The following is a 21,121-nucleotide window of genomic DNA, read 5'->3' as shown; positions in this document are numbered from 1 at the left end:
GCAGGGCTCAGCGGCCACGGCTCACGGGCCCAGCCGCTCCGCGGCACGTGGGATCCTCCCAGACCGGGGCGCGAACCCGGTTCCCCTGCATCGGCAGGCGGACGCGCAACCACTGCGCCACCAGGGAAGCCCCTGTTTGTTTGCTTTTTAAGCCTGTTTGAAGTCTCCGTTTTCCGAAAAGTCAGCATAGGTCACGGGGTAAGTGCAGGGAGTACAAGTTGTCTTTCGTGGGGACCAGAGCCCGGGCCACTGGGTCCTGGAGACCCCTACTCTCAGAAGCGTTCCTCCTCCAAGCCTCTGCTCAGTGAGTGTTCTGGGGGCTGCGGGGCTGCGGGGAGGAGGCAGGGGGGCGGCTGGGGTGAGCGCAGGGGCAGGGGGGCCCCTTGATTCCCGGCTGCACGTGTCACAGACTCTCCTGATTGCTTGAGTTGCCCTCAGTTCGTTTCTGTTATTTGACTCCTAGATGGAGTTGTCTGGGTTTCAGGCAGCAGTGCCTGGTCCACATTCACTGTGGGTCCCCAGTGGCTCTACTCTGGGTCTGGGTGCCCCAGGTGTCTTCTTGCCTCCTATGGTGTCACTACAGCTTCTGCCTCTCCTGTGACTGCTGTCTGTCCAGCTGCCCCTCGCTGGGGCCAGTGGGCAAGGGTGGGGGCCTGGGTCCTTGGTGCTGCTCCGGTTCCTGCCCCTGTGCTCTCCCCGTCCCCCCTCCCCTCCCCTCCCCCTCCCCTCCCCCTCCCCTCCCCCTCCTCTCCCTCTCCCCTCCTTTCCTCTCAATCTTTTTCTCAGTGTCTCAGTATCTTAGTCTCTCTTTCTCTCTGCTTCCACATGTGTTATCTCACTGCTGGAGGGTTTCCACCTCACAACTTCTCACTTCAGCATCCCTTGCTGACCAGCTGATCTTCCCCGGGTTTCTCAATTCAAAGAAAAAAGAACCCTGGGGGAGGGGTCTCAGAACACTTCTGATCGCTTGGGTTCACGTCACTGCCCATCAGGTCTTTGGTTGCTGGCCTGCCCATGGATTGATTGCGTTGTATGGGCCAGGTGTCAGTTCCAAGTACTGTGTGACCCTGAGCAAATTCCTGCAACCTCTCTGAGGCTCCTTATCCCACCTGCCAAACGGGGACGTTCATATTTATCTTACAGAACAAAAATATAATCCTGGGGCTGTGAATTCCTTGAGGTCAGGAACAATGTCTTATTCACCTCTAGATCCTCAGATTCAGATTCATGATAAGCGCTCAGGAAATATCTGTTGAATTAAGTTGTTTGTAAGTGGTTTATGTATAGGTGAATTAAGAATGCTTTTTCCTATGAAAAACAGAAAATCCTCTTTATAGAGGCCTAGTCATGTAGCAAGATTCTTCAGATCAGGTAACTGCTTGCATTGGTTTAGCAACTCCTGATGTCAGTGCAAGCTTATCTGCAAGTCTCTTGCTTATTGCCTTGTGACCACAAAATAGCTGCTGTGGCTCCAGACATTTTATTTGCATTCAAGGCAGCACAAAGGAGGAAAAGCTGCATGTTTCCCTTTAACCAAAAAAAGCAGAACCTTCCCAATCCTAGAAAATTTTCACTTAAGTCTCATTTCTATGTCAAATGTCCACTCAGTTCCAATGGAGGCTGGTAAAGTAAGTATTTAACTCTCCCAGGCTCTTTAAAGGAGGCAGCAAGGAACAGGGGAGAGAAATCTTATCGTTTTCGCCAACTGCACTCTGCCCCAGTCCTTTTCCTCCCGCTCTCCTCCCTCTGTTGGGATGGTGGGATAGAGGTATTTTGTGAGGATTGTGCCTGGAGTACAAGAGAGAGAAAGTCAGGAACAGGATTCGGGCCTGGGGGCAGGAGGTTTGTGTTACTGGAAGTGTGGCCATTGGCTAGACCATGGCCCTCTCTGGACTGGGGCTTCCAGGCTCCTTAGTGAGGTGGCTGAACAAGATGGTGTCTGAGGGTCTTCCAGCTCTCATGGTCTATTCGTGAGAGCACTGTGTGAAGGCCAGAGAGGAAGGGAGAACAGAGTGGGAAGCAAAGAGTTAGAAACAAATATGTGTGTATATGTGTGCAGAGCTGTAGACATGTTTGTAGGCAATGGGAACTGAAATGAGGAACTGAAGCATCCCCAGCACTGAGCTAGCCAAGACAGAAGTGAGAGAGCTGTAGGCTATTGTGTGTGACAGTATCCCCAGGCTGGCAGTACCCCCTGGGGGCAGTACCCCCAGGGAGGCAGTAACCTCAGGTGAGCAGTACCCCCAGGTGGGCAGGACCCCCAGGTGGGCAGTACCTGGGCCTCAGAGATGGTTCCAGCTCCCTGGCTGGACCAGATTGTGAAGCAGAGAAAGCAGCATGGACCAGTCCTTCATTTTCTGTCGGGAAAGAGTGAGTCAGGGCATCTTGGACTCCTCCCTCCCGCCCCTTCCTTCTAGGGAGGCACTTATTTATCATTAGCTCTAAAGCAATAAGAATATCTTCCCTTTATTGAACTCATTTGTGCTTTCTGCTTTTTCTAAAAACCAAGTCCGGGCCTATAGCAGTGTTTGCCATCTCTTAAAGGAAGAAATTCTCCCTTACCCCAGGCATGGGCCTAAATTATATTTTTAAAATAGTTTTGTTTTTTAATTATTAGTTTTGGTTTGTGAGAATGAAATAGGCTTATAAAGAAGTGACTCATTATGGAAAAATACAAAAACAGAATTTGTGAATTTTTGCTGTTTTTCACTAACTTTGTACATTTTCTTGCTGTCCAAGAAAGAAGAAACTACAACTGACTTCATTGTGAGCTCTTTACTTAAAACTGTGGACTAGATTGTTTTGATTATAATGTTTCTTAACTATATAGAAATATAAAATTAAGCGTAAACTTCTTATGCTAATAGCTCTTATACTTTTGGGTACCATAAAACCAAAACAAATTTAGAAATCATATATAAACATTACAAAACCAGTAAAATTCAAAACAACATTAATTTAACATGAGGGATAATGATGTTTTCCTGAAAATTAATAAAAATTTACAGTAGGATGGGGAGGCATAAGGCTTTATTTTGTTTTTCCTTTTGTTTTGGTCTTGTTCAGCATGGCTATACTTCTAAGGGCAAAGAAATTAAAAATAAATCTTAAACTTTAAGAGTTTTAGTCCTCCAAGTAATACTAGTAATGTAATTTTGAAATTATTTGATTCACGTTGTAGGATACAGTAAATAAGTAATTACACTAATTGAAACAAAAATTATCAGGTTAAGGGGAAAAGATACAAACATAAAAACAAAGAAGGGGGAAAACCCCTCTAATATTAAATTTGAATTGGGACTATCAATAAGAACATATGGTTTTTATTTATTTATTTATAAATGTTTATTTATTTATTATTTATTTGGTTGTGTTGGGTCTTAGTTGCAGCAGGTGGGCTCCTTCATTGTGGCTTGCCGGCTCCTTAGTTGTGGCATGCGAACTCTTAGCAGCATGCATGTGGGAGCTAGTTCCTGGATGAGGGATCAAACCTGGGCCCCCTGCTTTGGGAGTGTGGTGTCTTAACCACTGTGCCACCAAGGAAGTCCCTGTTTTTTTTTTTAATGTGAATTTTCTAGCTCTGCCCATTGAGAGGGCCCAGGAGCAATCATATCTCAGTAGCAGTGAGCACACCTAGCACCCAGATTTTGGATTCTAATACAATTTTCCACTGAAAGAAATTAGAACTCTCAGAGAAATGGCTGACTCCAGGGATGGAGAGAGAAAATAAAAGGTGAGCTTGCCAGAAAGAAAGGAAGCCTTTTGTGATGGTAAATTTTATACGTCAACTCGGCTAGACTATGGTGCCCAGTCGTTTGGTCAAATATTAATCTAGATGTTGCTGTGAAGTTGTCTTGTAGATGTAATTACATCTACAATCAGTTGACTTTAAGTAAAGGAGTTTATCCTGGATAATGTGGGTGAGCCTCTTCCTATCAGTTGAAGGCCTTAAGAACAAAAAATGGATCAGAAGGCATTCCAGCTCCCTGACTATAACATAAAAGTCCTGCCTGAGTTTCCGGCCTGCTGGCCTACCCTACAGATTGCAAACTTGTTTGTCCCTACCACTGTGTGAACTTATTCCTTAAAATAAATCAAATACGTATATTATTGGTTCTGTTTCTCAGGACAACCCTGACCTTGAAAGACTAATAGGGACATATCAAAAGGACAAGGAACCAGCTAAATGGGGCTCCCACCGGCCAAATTTGGAACAATTTGAGCATCAAAAAAGAATAAAGAGGGCTTCCCTGGTGGCGTAGTGGTTGAGAGTCCGCCTGCCGTTGCAGGGGACACGGGTTCGTGCCCCGGTCCGGGAAGATCCCACATGCTGCGGAGCGGCTGGGCCCGTGAGCCATGGCCGCTGAGCCTGCGCGTCCGGAGCCTGTGCTCCGCAACGGGAGAGGCCACAACAGTGAGAGGCCCGTGTACCGCAAAAAAAAAAAAGAATAAAGAATGAACTGATTAAAAACATTGAATAAATAAAGACCCATGAGACCATAGCAATGTTTAAAAAGAAAGAGAGAGAAAGACGAAAAAACCCACCTGATTTACTACCTCATTTACTATTATGACTATTATACCAATTTCTTATTCTGGAAATAAAGAGAAAAAATTAAGCATTTATACTACCTTTTTAGCAGGGAATGTAGAAAGAATGTTAGTAAACAATTATTTTTCAATCCCCAATGAAAGAATAGATTTGAGAATGGATCATCCATGGATGCTAAACCTCCCTTAATTGAGAGTGTGCTAGGGATCGGGGACTTGCATGGGGCCAAACTACCATCCTGCCTCTCATCTGCTAATTGCAAGATAAAAACATGCCTTCGCAGTGGGAAGAGCAGGCTGTCACCAGCTTAGCCAAACTGAATATCACTACCAGTGGGATCGGCTGCACTAGGCACCTCCTGTAGTGATGTGGTGCAAAGTGCACAGGTGAACCTGCCAAAGAATGTTTAGACTCAGCTTCCAGTTTATAAGAACTCCAGGGAAGCAAGTCAAACCAAACCCCAAGGAAACACAATTCAGAATATGGGACATTCTATAAGACAACTGACATGGTTTCTTCAAACAGGCAATAGCATATTCCCCCCAAAAGGTGGGGCCTCTTCAAAGTGGACTAAAATGTCTCAGCAACAAATGCAAGGCATGAACATTACTTGAATCCTGTTAACAAAAAACCCCCATGTGTATATATATATATATATATATATATATATATATATATATACACATATACATACATATATACGTATATATGTATATATATATACATATATACGTATATATATGTATATATATACATATATAAAGGTGTATATATATACTTTTATACATACATATATGTCTTTGTGACAGCTGGTAAAATTAAACTTAATTTAATATGGATTGGCTATTAGATGATATTAGACATATTATCGTTAAAATTTTTAGGTGTGACAGTGGTAGCGTAATTTATGAGAATTCCTTATTCTTTGGAGATGCACTGAAGTCTCTAGGAGTGACGTGTCATGATATCTGCAGCTAAATTTCTAATGGTTCGTATATATTATGTATATATTGAAATTATATATCATATATAAAAATATATATAATTATATATAATATTATATACATGGTTTATATATAAAATGTATATATAATATATGATGCATACACTATATATATACAATGTATGTATAATTTTTTAACCACATATATGTGGCAAAGTGTTTACAACTCTTGCATCGAGGTGACAGGTATATGAGGGTTTGTGGTATTATTCTTTCCATTTTTCTTTGTTTGTGAGATTTTCCATTAAGAAAAGTTGGAAAAAACTGTAGAAGCAAAATAACAACGTAAATGTAATGCGATGGAAGACGTTCATACCTTGTAGGGTAGCATTTGGATGCCAGCTCTTGCTGCTGTTTTAATTTTCAGATGCCCACAGGACTCGGTGTCATGAGAAGACTCAATTCTCCAAGTACTTTCTCTACTAAAACTATGGTCAGACCTTTTTACCGGGCATTATGTAGTTGTTTGGCCTTCTCCTGATGCCGACAATGATGTATAAAATCTTTTATATTTACCATGAGATACAGTACTTGGTGACAGTATGACCCTAAATGGAAACATAAATTCCAGCCTGCTGTGGCTGACAGGTCTCAGTTATAAGATGTCATGCAGATAAGGCAGGTACCAACATGGGTGGCTGCCCAGTGAGCCTCCATTCTATCAGGGCACTGATTATGGCTCTGTGTCAGTTTTAATACTCACTTTCGCAAATTTCCTGTTGCTAAGCATGACATGTGACTCAGTTCTGGCCAATGGGATGAAAGTAAAAATGATTCATTGGGTGGGGCTTCTGGGTAACCTCTGTACAAGGGACACACTTGGCAGGCATGTGGCTTCAATCCTTTACTCTTTGGCTCTCCTGTTGTCCCCCACTAAAACTGGAGGTGTAACAGACATCTTGCAGCTGTGAGGATACACGTCCCACAGACTATTACTAGAGTAACAGAGTCAGAAGATGGAAGGAAACTGTGTTCTTGACGACATCCTGGAACAGCTGCATTTGCCCTGCACTGCTTTTCCTCAGATTTCTTAACATCTAGGAGAAACAAACATATGTGTTTAAGCCAGTGTCTGTTAACTTAACTTGCATATAAATACATACTGGAATGATTCATTTAAAATATACTAATGTTAGATGTTTAGATTATCATATGTGCCATGAATGTTGATACCAAAATTCTTAACAAAATATTAGCAAATGGAATTCAGCAATATATAAAAAGAACTATATACCATGACCAAGTGGAGTTTATTCCAGGGGTGCAAAGCTGGCTCAACGTTAGAAAAATCAATGTAATCCATCATATTAACAGTCTAAAGAAGAAAAATTATATGATTGTATTAATGGATGCAGAAAAAGCATTTGACAAAATTCAACACCAATTCACAATACAAAAAAACCTCTTAGAAAACTAGGAAAGAGGAAACTTCCTTAATTTGATAAAGAACATCTAAAAGAAAGCTACAACTAACATCATACTTAATGGTAAAAGACTAATGCTTTCCCCTAACGTTAGGAACAAGTCGAGTATGTCCACACTTACCCCTGCTACTCAACATAGTACTGGAAGATCTAGCCACGGCAATATGTAAAAAAAAAAACAACAAAACAACCAAACCAAATCAAAACAAAACAAAAACAATAAAACCCAAACAAACAAAAAAAGGAAATTAAAGGCATATAGATTGAGGAAGGTAGAAATAAAACTATCCCTATTTGCAAGTGACATATTGTCTACATAGAAAATCCTGAAGAAAGAAGACAAAGAAAACCTAAATAAATGGAGAGACATATAGTGTTCATGGGTTGTAAGACCTAACGTGAAAAGATGTCAATCCTCCCCCAAATTGACATACAATGCAATTCCTCTCAAAATCCCAGCAAGAAATTTTGTGGGTATAAACAAGATTATCTTGAAATCTATATGGAAATGTGAAGGAACTAGAATGGCTTTTTCATTTCAGCCCCAACTATTCTGACACCAGTGAATGTACTGCCATACAATTCTGACACTACCCACCCAGAGTTAGCCCAGACCCCACAAATCAAAGGTCACAGTCACCAGCAAGACTACTCCCACTCCGGATTCCAGCCACAAGCGGGGTCCCAGGACACATGCACTTCTGATGAACTGCCTACAAATCTGGGGGTTCCCACCACCTCCTCAGATTAGATGATTCACTAGAACATCTCACAGAACTCAGGAAAACACTATACTTATGATTATAATTTAATTATAAAGAATACAAATCAGGAACAATCAAATGAAGAGACACATAGGACAAGGTCTGGGGGGATGGCAGATTTTTTGTGCCCTCTTCCTGTGGAATCAAGGCATATCAACCAGGAAGCTCCACTGAGCTTCAGTGTCAAGAGTTTTTACTGGGGCTTTGTTATGTATTGAATCATTGGCCATGTGATTGAACTCAATATCCAGTTCTCCTCCGCTTCCCCTGAGGTCAGAGGTTGGGCTGATATGACACAGCTCAAAGCCCCAACCCTCTAATCATGTGCTTAGTCTTTCTGGTGACCAGCCCCCATCAAGAGTCATTTCATCTTTTAGCATAAAATCAGGTGGGATTCGAAGGGGCTCATGAATAATAGACATTTCTATTACTCTGGAACTTCTAAGGATGTCTTCTCTCTTCCAGGAACCCAGGACAGATGCCAGTCAAATCTTTATTATACGATAATAGCTAAAACAACTTTGAGGAAGAAGAAAGTGTGAGGAGACCCTCTATCTGTTGTCATGACTTGTTATATAGCTAGTGTTATTCACACTGTGGTATGAGCAAAGGAATAGACACATAGGTCAATGAACAAAACAGAGGACCTAGAAATAGACCATACAAGTATGGCCAACTAATTTTTGACAAAGGTAGTAGGAAAATTCAATGGAGGAAGGAAAGTCTTTTCAATGCACGGCGCTGGATCATTGGATATCAATAGGCAGCCCAACACCTCACATCTTTTACAAAAATTAACTCAAAATGGATTGTAGATTTAAATATAAAACATAAAGCTATCAACCTTTTAGAAGATGAGATAGGAGGAAATCTTTGGGACCAAGGGTTTTGTGACGATTTCTGTTTCTTGTTTTTTTTCTCGGCCACGCCATGCGTCTTTAAGGATCTTAGTTCCCCGACCAGGGATTGAACCCAGGCTCTCAGCAGTGAAAACGTGGAGTCCTAACCACTGGACTGTCAGGGAATTCCCAAGAGTTCTTAAATATGACACCAAAAATGCAATTTCTGAAGGAAAAGAAAAGGATACATTGGATTTCAAAATTAAAAGCCTTTGCTAAAAAAAATCCTGTTAGGGCTTCCCTGGTGGCGCAGTGGTTGAGAGTCCGCCTGCCGATGCAGGGGACACGGGTTCGTGCCCCGGTCCGGGAAGATCCCACATGCCGCGGGGCGGCTGGGCCCGTGAGCCGTGGCCGCTGAGCCTGCGCGTCCGGAGCCTCTGCTCCGCAACCGGGGAGGCCACAACAGTGAGAGGCCCGCGTACTGGAAAAAAAAAAAAAATCCTGTTAAATGGATGAAAAGAATTAGCTTCAGACTGTGGGAATATATTTGCAGACCACATAGCCAACAAAGGACAATGATCTAGAATATATAAAGAGCTCTCAAAATTCAACAGTGAAAAAACAAGCAATCTGATTAGAAAATAGATAGAAGACATGAAGAGACATTTCACTGAAGAGGATGTACAGATGGCAAATAAGCACTGAAAACGTGTTCAACCTCATTAGCCATCAGGCAAATGCAAATGTAGACTATGATGAGTGATTACTATACACCTATCAGAATGGCTAAAATGAAAAATAATGACAACACCAAATGCTGGCAAGGATGCAGAAAGCCTGGATCTCTCATACTTTGCTGGTGGGAAGGTACAATGGTACAGTCACTCTGGAAAACAGTTTGGCAGTTTTTTAAAAAATGAAACATATGCTTATCATATGACCTGTCAACTGCACTCCTGGCTATAAATACTCTGGGACAAATACCAGAGAAATAGAAATTATGTTCACACGAAAACATGTACACGATTGTTCATAGCAGCTTGATTTGTGGTTGTCAAAAACTGGAGTCAACCCAAATGTCCCTTAATAAGTAAAGGGCTAAGCAAGGTGAGGTACGTCCATCCATATCATGGAATACTACCAAGTAACACCAAGCAATGAACTATGGATGGACGAAAAAAGCCCATCTCAACACACTGCATTCTCTATGAATTCCATTCATATGACATTCTTGAAATGACAACATCATGGAATTGGAGAATGAATTAGTGGTTGCCAGAGTGGGAGGAGGGTTGGGGGAGGGTGTGACCATGATGGGACAGCACCAGGGAGGGCTTTGTGGGCTGGGATAATTCTGCATCTTGACCATGGTGATAGTTACTATGAATCTACACATGTAATGAAGTGACAGAGAGCTATACACATATACTGGACTAACGGCACATTCCTGGTTTTACATTGGATCATAGTTATGTAAGATATTACCACTGGGGGAAATGGGGTGGAGGGTACATGGGATCTCAATTACCTTGTCACTTCCTGTGAAACTGTCATTATTTCAAAATTAAAAGTAAAGAGTAATGGGCTATATGGAAAAGAATCTAAAAAAGAGTGAATATATGTATAACTGATTCACTTTGCTGTACACCTGAAGCTAACACGACATTGTAAATCAACTATACTCCAATAAAAGTTTTAAAAAAATAAAGTTAAGGACAAAACTGAAAAGTAAGGAAAAAAAATGATGGCAAAATAAAAACTTCTTCAGAAAAAAAAAATTATTAGGATGGAGTGTATCAGGGCCCACAACCCCAATTGGAGAATCACGAAGTGGGGGCAGAGGCGCTGCGATCGAGCCCTACTGGGTGCAGATACAGTCTGGTTGCCCGGCAGGTGCACTGATGAAGTCAGCTGTACTCGCCCCAGGGGAGAGCGCCCTCTAGTCAAAAGGGTCCAGGTCACGTGGCATGCCGTGCTCTCTGCTTCTCACTCTCCTCTGCTTTTTCTGAGCACTCAGTGCATCAATGCTGTTGGACACTGGGAACACGGTGATGAATAAAGGTGGAGGTCTCCTCCTTGGAGGGACAGGTAACACAGTGGAAGAAGAGGTATCGGGTCCCAGAGCAAAGGCGCTGGCCCAGCTGACGGACTTGGGGAGGTTTCCTGGGTGGCAGGAGTCTTGAACTGGGTTTAGAAAGATGAGCTGGAAGCAGTGAGGCAAAGAAGGAGATGCTGGTTATATAGAGAGGACAGCTGGGGCTGAGCCCTGGAGGGGAGGGTCGTCTGAAAGGGCTGGGTGTGCAGGGAGAGGAAGGTGCATAGGCAGGCGGGGGCTGGGCCTCCAGGGCGCTGTGCATTAATCTAAGGTATCTGTCATTTATTCTACAATCTCTGGGGAGGCAGTGAAGGGTAGGAGAATGGCATGATCTGATGAACGTTTAAGAAAAATCTCCGTGGGCAGCGGAGAGGGCAAGTTGGTGGGGGGAAGGCCAGGGTCCAAGCCAGAGGACAATGCCGGGGGGGAGGTGAGGGCCCTGGAGGAGGGCAGACTGTGGACACGCGGAGGAGGGTTCAGATGGAGGTGGACCTGGGGGCTGGGTTAACCAGGGCTTTGTAGATGCAACATAGATACAGTGGTTCCAGAGCCCCGGCCAGGCCCCCTCCAAGAATGCCCGGAACTCAGCTTCCTCTGGGCTGCCAGACTGTCCCCGCCTGGACCCTGGGGCAGGGTGGACCCAGCCCTGGGCTACCTCATATCCTTCTCTGAGCTGCCAGGCCAGGAGTCTGCTCACTGCTTGGGAATGTCTTAGTTTCTGCAGATGACTTGCACGGGGTCAGGCTTTTTGAGTGATGCTTGCTGCCGGGACCTGCACCTCCCCATCCCCCCAGGAGCTGCAGCACCTCCAAGGGTGTCTACGTCGGTGTGGATGCAAAAGTCATTCAGAGTGTGTATGCTTGTTCGGGTTTCTCTCCCACTTGTAGAAATTTTGGCAACAGCACTTTATAATGCTATGGATGATCGTCTGCTATCGGGTGCTTCATAGGGTGTTGTTAGTCTCCTTCCAGACTGAAGACTCCTTGTGGGCAGGCACCTTGTGGGCAGGATTCTCCTGTGCGTGTCCTCAGCTCGCAGGGCTGGCTGGCTCAGTGCTGGCTGATCACTGACCGGAGATTTCACTGCTTGGTAGGCTGAACTACTCTCCCCAGCCTTTGTCTCTGCACTTAGAGGCAGGCTGTGCTGGGGCCTTATTAGGCTGTTAAAAAACACCTCCCTGCTCCATGTTTACAGTGGGGTTCACATAAACTATATATAGGTGTATGTGTAAATATACACACACACAGGATAGTATTTGGAATGCTAACCACTGCTTCTCTTATCAGCAATTTGTTACCCGCTACCCTCCCTGGTTCAAACAAATGAGCTCTCTGCTTTCATTGCCTCAAGGAATGGATCAAATTCTTGGCTTTTGACTTTCTTTTTTTTTTTTTTTTTAATTTTAAAATTTTATTGGAGTGTAGTTGATTTACAATGTTGTGTTGATTTCTGCTGTACAGAAATTATACATATAAATACATTCTTTTTCATATTCTTTTCCATTATGGTTTATCTCAGGATATTGAGTAGAGTTCCCTGTGCTATACGGTAGGACCTTGCTGTTTATCCATCCTCTATATAATAGCTTGCATCTGCTAATCCCAAACTCCCAATCCATCCACGCCCCCACTCCTTGGCAACTACAAGTCTATTCTCTATGTCTGTGAGTCTGTTTCTGTTTCATAGATACGTTCATTTGTGTCACGTTTTAGATTCCATGTATGAGTGATATCATATGGTGTTTGTCTTTCTTTTTCTGACTTATTTCACTTCGTGTCATAATCTCTAGGTCCATCCATGTTGCTGCAAATGGCATTATTTCGTTCTTTATATGGCTGAGTAGTATTCCATTGTACATATATATACTACATCTTCTTTATTCATTCCTCTGTCAATGGACATTTAGGTTGTTGGCTTTTGATTTTTAAAAGTCTGGACCTGTTCGTAAGCCAGTAGGCTGGCGATGGTACCTGACGAGTTAGTCGAGAGCAAGAGTGCCTCCTGTCAGATCAGAAAGCTATTCTGAAGGTGGGATTGTGGAGAATCGGAGAAGAGAACGTGGCTTCTTCTAGGTTCAGAGAGAGGGCCCGACCCTGCCGCCAGGACCAATCCCCGGGGACAGGGAGATGGATGGAAATCTGGGTTTGGGAGAATCTGAGAGCAGAGTACACCTTGCCCAGAGTCCCCAGCTGTCACGTGTAAGGCAGAAGAAACCTGCCCATCCTGTCTGGGCGGTGGGCCCTAGGGAAGCTTCAGAAGGTTCCCTGCGGCCCCAACATGGAGGGAGAAACAAAGTGATTCCTTAGGTCTGTTCTGAGAGGCTGCCAAAGCTAGGGGTCCTAAAACCCAGTCATGAGGGAAGGGGGTTATTTCTCCCGTGCCCTGGAACAGACCCACGATGCAGCTGGGCATAAGGATCCCAGACTGGAGAGAAGGACGGGAGCACGATGCTACGGTGTGTGGAAGTGGCCAGGAGACACACGTGAGGCCAGAGCTTTCTACGTCTGGAGACATGGGAGCAGGGGGCAGGAGGGACCTGCTGGGGAAAGAAGGGTTTAGAAGGGAAGAGTAAAGGGAGTCAAGTTTTTCCTGCACAGCCAGGACTGCTGTGGCTTGAGATCTGTCCCCACTACCTTTGAATGCACATCTTTTCAGCCATTTTTTATTTAAGGAAGCATTGTTGTGTTTGGGGGTGGGGGGCAGGACCCATTGAATTGGACATTGTCAGATGTTTACTTAGAATGAACAAAAACTATTATTATGTTTTCTGTCCCACTCTGTAAAATATAAAATGCGAGAAACATGATTTCATTGCCAGAGTGATGCTGGCCACCTGCACCCTGTGAATGTGTATCAGTGTCTGCCCGCCACACCCCTACCCCCATAGGTCCACCAGTGAGAGCTCAGCTGAATCCTTGGTGCCTCCGCCAGCTCCTGGGGGCCAGGAACCAGGCTGGGGTGGTAGAAACTGGCTTTAGAAGCAATACAGGTCTGCAGGAAGTAAGCGAATTATGCACGGTCAAAGACGTGTAGCCATAAGCAAATGCAGCATACTTAATGCAGCAAATGTCAGAGAGAGAGGAGGTGACAAGGCTGGGGCATATATGAAAAGACAAAGAGGCAGGTACCTTGGAATGAATGCAGCCTGCCCACTGATAAGGCATCAGTTCCAGCTAGTCTCCAGGTAGGTCTCCGTCCTCTGGTGCTGTGTGCCTTCCCTGAACCTGGGGGTAGAGGGGATCATGCCCAGGGCCAAGGGCAGTGGCCACATCCCGGTTACATACGCTGAGTGACTGATCTGTGCCCAGCTGATGGAGGGCATTGGGGGTCAGAGCTCATCAGACCCAGTCCCTGCCCCTCAGGAACCTCGGTTGGAGGCTGTGGTTCTCCAACTGAGCATCAGGTCCACTCAAAGGCAACCACAGTTCCATGCAGGGGTTGTCACTTCTCAGCGTGGAGTCTGAGCAAGAAATGATTCTTCCCCCCAAAGGATCATAAACTCCTCTCCCCTCTCCCAGCTATCCCCATGGCCAGGAGGAACACAGTGCATGCCAACTGAGTTAGTGAAGAATTGGGTCCCAGAGTGTCTTCTCATCACTATTACAGAATGACATTTCAGGGGGTGGGTGCTAGGTGTGTGAGAAAGGCAAGCACAGGATTCTGGGGATTATAGAGGAGGGTCACTTAACCCTGCCTGAATTCAGTGGGTAGAAGAAGGCTCTCTGGAGGAGGAGACACGTGAGCTGGGTCTGAAGGGTGAGGAGGGGTTGTCAGGTAGCCAGGTGAGGAAACTAGGGTAGGAAAGTTCGGTATGTGTGTACCTGTCCTCAGGAAGGACCCATTCAAAGCTCCAGTGCGTGTCGGAGCCTGTACGGGCATAGGTGGGATGAGCCGGGCAGCTCCTCTCCATTCAGGTGTCTGTCTGCATCCAGGATGCTCAGGAGGTGAAACATGCAGCTGTGCCCACAATTACCTTGTAGGCATATACGATGAACCTGAGTGGAAGAAGTCGTAGCAGGAAAAGACAGAAAGAAAAAGAAAAATTTGCCGTGAGGAAAGGAGGGGGAATCTGATGCAAGGGAAGAGGCGGTTCTGGGCAGAGTTCCGGTTGCTCCACATCCTCACCAAAGATCGGTGCTGTCAGTCTTTTTAGTTTTACCCACTTTGGGGAGTGTGTCGCGTTAGCTCATTGTGGTTTTAATTTGCATTTACCTAAAGACTAATGAAGTTTAGCATCTTGTCATGTGCCTATTACCACCTTCTTTGGCCAAGGGTTTCTTCAAATCATTTGCCTTTCTTTTTCCTGTTTTTTTTTTATGTTTTTTTTTTTTTAAAATGGATGTTTAGCATCTTGTCATGTGCCTATTACCACCTTCTTTGGCCAAGGGTTTCTTCAAATCATTTGCCTTTCTTTTTCCTGTTTTTTTTTATGTTTTTTTTTAAAAAAAATGGATTGTTTGCCTTCTTCTTATTGAGTTACAATAATTATTTATATATTCTGGATCCAAGTCCTTTGGTAGATATACGTATCATGGGTAGTTTTTATCTGAGGGGATTACTTCTTCATTTTCATACAGTGTCATGGTGTCTTTAGAAGAGCAGAGTTTTTAGATTTCAAAGAAGTTCTATTTATCCATTTTTAATGGTAGCTTAATATTAAAACATACCAAAATTTAGAAATTAACTCATTTAACCAACCCATGCTTGGACATTTAGGCTTTTTCCAACTTTTCACTATTTTTCTCGTAAGGAATGTCATTGTACTTATAACTGTTTCAAGGATAGTCTCAGACGCGTCTTAGGGTGCAAGGGTTTGTAAGGCTTTTGTTATACACTCTGAAAATGCTTTCCTAAAGGGTTCCTCATACACTGTAAATGAAGTCCAGTTTCAAGGAGCTGGCCAGTCCTCTTAGTATTCCTTCCCATAGCTTGCTAGTTTGTTCATAGATAAATGAAACTTTAGAAATGCTCAAAAACATACATGTGCAATCTTGTCATGACACTTTGTTTAGTAAACCATTTTTTCCCCTAGATAATACAAAGACTATTATAATAAATTTCCAGTGAGCATTTCCAAAGGCTGGCTGGCATCTTACTTCTAAAGGAACCCAGCCATGATTTTTTGAAGGATTGCTGGGCAAAGGGCTATTTGCTTTTCTGTACCTCTGTTTACCTATCTGTAAAGCTGGCAAAGGTCAACCTACTCTGTCTCACTAGCAAAGGGGGCCACAAACCAGAGACACTGTTCCTGACTGTCAGGACAGGATGTCATGATAGTAACCATTTGCTGAGGCCACTAAACCCCGGGCAGGGACTGCTAGGTTACCTCTAATCCTCAGCAACGGCCTTGCCTGGTGCTATTATTGCTTCAATTAAAAGGAGCAGGGCTTCCCTGGTGGCGCAGTGGTTGAGAATCTGCCTGCTAATGCAGGGGACGTGGGCTCGAGCCCTGGTCTGGGAGGATCCCACATGCTGCGGAGCAACTAGGCCCGTGAGCCACAACTACTGAGCCTGTGCGTCTGGAGCCTGTGCTCTGCAACAAGAGAGGCCGCGACAGTGAGAGGCCCGCACACCGCGATGAAGAGCGGCCCCCGCTCGCCACAACTAGAGAAAGCCCTCGCACAGAAACGAAGACCCAACACAGCCAAAAATAAAAAAAAAAGGAGCAGGCAGTGACTGGCCCAGTTTCACACCATTAATAATCACAGAGGGCTTCCCTGGTGGCGCAGTGGTTGCGCGTCCGCCTGCCGACGCAGGGGAACCGGGTTCGCGCCCCGGTCTGGGAGGATCCCACGTGCCGCGGAGCGGCGGGGCCCGTGAGCCATGGACGCTGGGCCTGCGCGTCTGGAGCCTGTGCTCCACAACGGGAGAGGCCACAGCAGGGGGAGGCCCGCGTACCGCACAAAAAAATAAATAAATAATCACAGAGCCGGGGCCTTTTGGCTCTGAAGCCTATGTTGTTGTTATCTTTTTGGTCTATTACCTCTCAGCCACACCATAGACCACACACAGGTCAACAAATGTTTAAAGACATGGGGGAGGAACACAGGGAAGTCTATTATCTTAAGAATTTTTTTGCTCTTGGAGATTTCATTTGCCGGTGGCCAAAGGGAGTTACTGGTTTTTGCTGGAAGCCTTGGAAATATCCTGGGGCTGGTTGGTGGCCCGGTGACTGGCCTGTTCCCCAGCCCCTCCCGCATGCCCTGGTTAAAATGGATGAAAACTGGAGCTGACCATCTGGGTCAGTAGGTTTGGAAGCAAGTAGGTGGAGCCTGGAGACAGGTCCGTTTTCAGAAGGTCCCCTGGAGGGCTGTCTTCCTATCTCTGCAAAGGTCCCCTCCAGGATAGTGGACATGCCCGGGAGAACAGATGGGTATCAGCACTGAGGACCCGCTTAAGCACAGGCTGTGAATGGCATGTCCTTAGCCTCTTTCCACCTGTATTCTGAACGCCTACTCCTTAACTAGGTACTCGGACGTCCCAATTTGCCCAGACAGTCCTGGTTTAGGTCTAATATCCCAGTGTCATTTTTTCCCACTTTCCCTCAAAACTATACAAGTTTGGACATTTCATCTTAATTCAGATGGGCCAGGTAGAGGCACTCAAGAGAAACTCTAACTTGAGGATGCTTGTTGCATTAGGGATTCACCAGGGTTGTCTCTCAGAAGGACATTATTTTGATAACAATATATCAGTCATGACAACTGCAGGTGACCTCACATTGGCTTTAGCAAGAAAACAAATGTATTGGTTGGTTTAGTTGGATAGTGGGAGGTGGGGAGTGGGCCGGATTCAAGCATGATTGAAACCACGTTCTCAAACAATATCGTTATGTCTGTCTCTCTGTCTCTGTTTCTCTCTCTGTCTCCATCTCTCCAACTCTCAACTCTTGTTGACTTCATTTTCTAGGCAGGATCTTTCACACGGTGAGCAAGGTGACTTCTGGAGGCTCCACACTTACATCTCGTGTATTAGCAACCCCAGCAGAAAAAGGAACTTCTGTGTCCTACAGGCATATATTCCTACGAGGCCAGGGAAGACTCTTATTGGCTCTGCTGGGGTCATGTGCTCATCCCTGAGCCAATGGTTATGGCCTGGGTGAATGGCTCACCTGGGGTATGTATGCATCATGGTGCAAGGGACAAGGCAGCATCAAAAAAGAAGGACAATTAGCTGGGCAGAGTAAATTTATAGCATCTGCTACTCACTGTATAGAGCCACCATTTACAGAGTCACTTCTAATATTCCAGGAGCTTTATATATATTGTTCTTTATTTCCACAGTAATCTAAAGAGTGTAATATACTCCCATATTGCAGATGACCCCTGAACAGTTTAAATGACATACCCAAGGATGGGCAAGTGGTAAACTGAGGAGCTGACTTCTGACTCTAGGTCTGACTGGCCCTCCCACAATATCATGGTGACATTTTACACTTGGAGGGAGTGAGGATAGTTTGAGCCAGGGGCCCTTCTTGGACACCGTATCACACAGATGCTGCCTGAAATAATGCTTCTGGAGAGACATATCCCCTTTTGGTTCTGCCTGTAGATTCTTCTGCATCCTCCCCGCCTCTCTAAAAGATGAAGCCTGCTGTCCCAGGAGGAAGGTATGAAGATGGTCTGTTCCCCATTCTGGAGATGGCCAGGTGCTAGGTGATCCCAGCACAGGACCTAGCAGCAGCCATGTGCCTTCGGGTTAACCTGTCTTCTTCAAGTCTCCACCTGTAAGAGAATGGCACAAAGTTCTACCGCTACTGAACACAGGATTACTCTGACTGCCAAAAGAGTATAAAGCAAAATTCTTGCTTTTAAGACAGAATGATGCTGGTGATGCTAAGACTCATAGGGCCATCTCAGAGCGTCTTACTCAATTCTTGAAGGATAGAGGGAAAACATCGTGCAGTGCTCTTTTTTCTCCAAGGGACAGGAGGACTGCTCTTTGCCCACCTGAGTCCTTCATGGTTTAAAAAATCATTTCCCCAGACCTCACTGTTCAGACATGCAGACCAGCAGGTACGGCACACACTCTTTCACAGTGTGGTTTCCCAACCAGTGTCCCAGGGAACAATTTCCTCATTTCAACTTGTGTTTTTAATAGCATTTCTTTCTGATTACAAAAATAGTATACAAAAAATTTGCAAAATAAAAAAGGAAGAAGGGAAAAAAAGACCAAACCCAGGCCGAACTGCTCCACCCAGAGCTAGCAACCACATTTGTTTTTCTAAAATTAAAAAAACATTTTTAATTGAAGTATGGTTGATTTACAATGCTGTGCCCATCTCTGCTGTCCAGCAAAGTGACTCAGTTATCCACATGCATTTTTTTATATTCTTTTCTAGTATGGTTTATAACAGGTCACCGAATAGAGTTCCCTGTGCTCTACAGTAGGACCTTGTTGTTTATCCATTCTCTGTATAAGAGTTTACATCTACTAACTCCAAACTCCCAGTTCATCCCCCACCACCCCTCCCCCTTGGCAACCACAAGTCTGTTCTCTATGTCTGTGAGCCTGTTTCTGTTTCGTAGATAAGTTCATTTGTGTCATACTTTAGATTCCACATATAAGTGACATCATATGGCATTTGTCTTTCTCTTTCTGACTTATTTCACTTTGTGTGATAATCTCTAGGTCCATCCTTGTTGCTGCAAATGGCATTATTTCATTCCTTTTTATGGCTGAGGAGTATTCCATTGTGTATATGTACCACATCTTCTTTATCCATTCATCTGTCGAAGGACATTTAGGCTGTTTCCATGTTTTGGCTATTGTGAATAGCGCTGCTCTGAGCATAGGGGTGCATGTATCTTTTTGAATTATAGTTTTGTCTGGGTATATTCCCAGGAGTGGGATTGCTGGCTCATATGGTAATTCTAGTTTTAGTCTTCTGAGGAACTTCCATACTGTTTTCCGTAGCGGCTGTACAGACTTATATTCACACCAGTAGTGTAGGAGGGTTCCCTTTTCTCCGCACTCTCTCCAGCACTTGGTATCTGTAGACTTTTTAATGATGGCCATTCTGACTGGTGTGAGGTGGTACCTCATTGCAGTTTTGATTTGCATTTCTCTAATCACTAGTGATGTTGAGCAGCTTTTCATGTGCTTACTGGCCATCTGTATGTCTTCTTTGGAGAAATGTCTATTAAGGTCTTCTGCCCATTTTTCAATTGGGTTGTTTGTTTTTTTGTTGTTGAGTTGTATGAGCTGTTTGTATATTTTGAAGATTAAGCCTTTGTCTGTCGCATCATTTGCAACTATTTTCTCCCATTCCATAGGCTGTCTTTTAGTTTAGTTTTTTTTTTTTTTTATGGTTTCCTTTGCTGTGCAAAACTTGTAAGTTTGATTAGGTCCAATCTGTTTATTTTCATTTTTATTTCTATTGCCTTGGGAGACTGATCTAAGAAAACGTTGGTACAATTTATGTCAGAGAACGTTTTGCCTATGCTCTCTTCCAGGAGTTTTATGGTGTCATGTCTTATGTTTAAGTCTTTAAGCCATTTTGAGTTTATTTTTGTGCATGGTGTGAGGGTGTGTACCAACCACATTTGAGTATCAGTTGGGACTCTACTGTTGTAGAATTTAATATACTGTATTATTCTATTAACAACATATTATAGCATTTCCCCATCATGAAAAAGTAAAAGTGTTATTGTTTTGGTAAACATTTCATGTTTGGCTATATACTGTAGTTTAATCACAGCTGGTAATAGGCCTTTGTGCAGAGGCCTGGGGTTGGGCTTTGGAGAGCTGGAGGGATACAGGCGCTGGGAGGCCTGCGCTAAAAGGACAGAAGTAAAGGTATACCAATAATCCGTCATATATTTGCTTGTCTGCTCGTTTATTCCTGCCTCGATATTTGAGGGCTCTGCTGGGCACCAGGCTCCCCTCCCTGTCCTCCTGTCAATGCCTGCTTCAAGTTGTCAACATCACTCCCTCAAAGAGCCTTCCACCACCCCCAGACCCCATCAAGCCCCTGCAACAGTGAACTTTGGAGGGAGGGGCTTCATTGCATGCACCACTGGCAGAGCTGAGCCCAGACTGGTACTTAGTAGGTGCTCAGAAATGTCTGGAGACTGAAGGAGTGAGTGAACATGAAGAGTAACAAGAACAATAATAATAGCCAACGTATTGTCAATTTTGTACTATTATAATGGGATGAACATCTTTGTGATGAAAGCTTTGCTAAAATTTTATATTTCCTATGCTTGGGATTCTAGGGTTGAAGAATATGGGTATTTTGATGATTCCTAATGTATACTGCAAGATTGCTTTCCAGAAATTCTGTATCTGTTATACTCTCCGAAGCAGTATGTGAGAGTATCTGTCTCTCTGGTTTTAAGTAACATAACTTAAAAAACGATTTGCTGATTTGATGAAAGTGAGGGCAGGAACGGTATCTCATTGATTTAATGGACAGTTTGTTTTTTTTTTTTCTTCTGGTAAG

General features: G+C 44.2%; 1 protein-coding gene across 1 annotated transcript in view; it reads left to right on the top strand.

Annotated features, from left to right (window-relative positions):
- BIN1 (bridging integrator 1) overlaps positions 1–21,121 on the top strand; it is an 88,907-nt gene that overhangs the window by 56,862 nt on the left and 10,924 nt on the right. The gene's annotated exons all lie outside the window — the stretch shown is intronic.

Source organism: Physeter macrocephalus, chromosome 2 (assembly GCF_002837175.3).
Source record: "Physeter macrocephalus isolate SW-GA chromosome 2, ASM283717v5, whole genome shotgun sequence".
In the NCBI taxonomy this organism is placed as follows: Eukaryota; Metazoa; Chordata; class Mammalia; order Artiodactyla; family Physeteridae; genus Physeter; species Physeter macrocephalus.
This window is presented reverse-complemented; position numbering and strand designations above follow the sequence as displayed.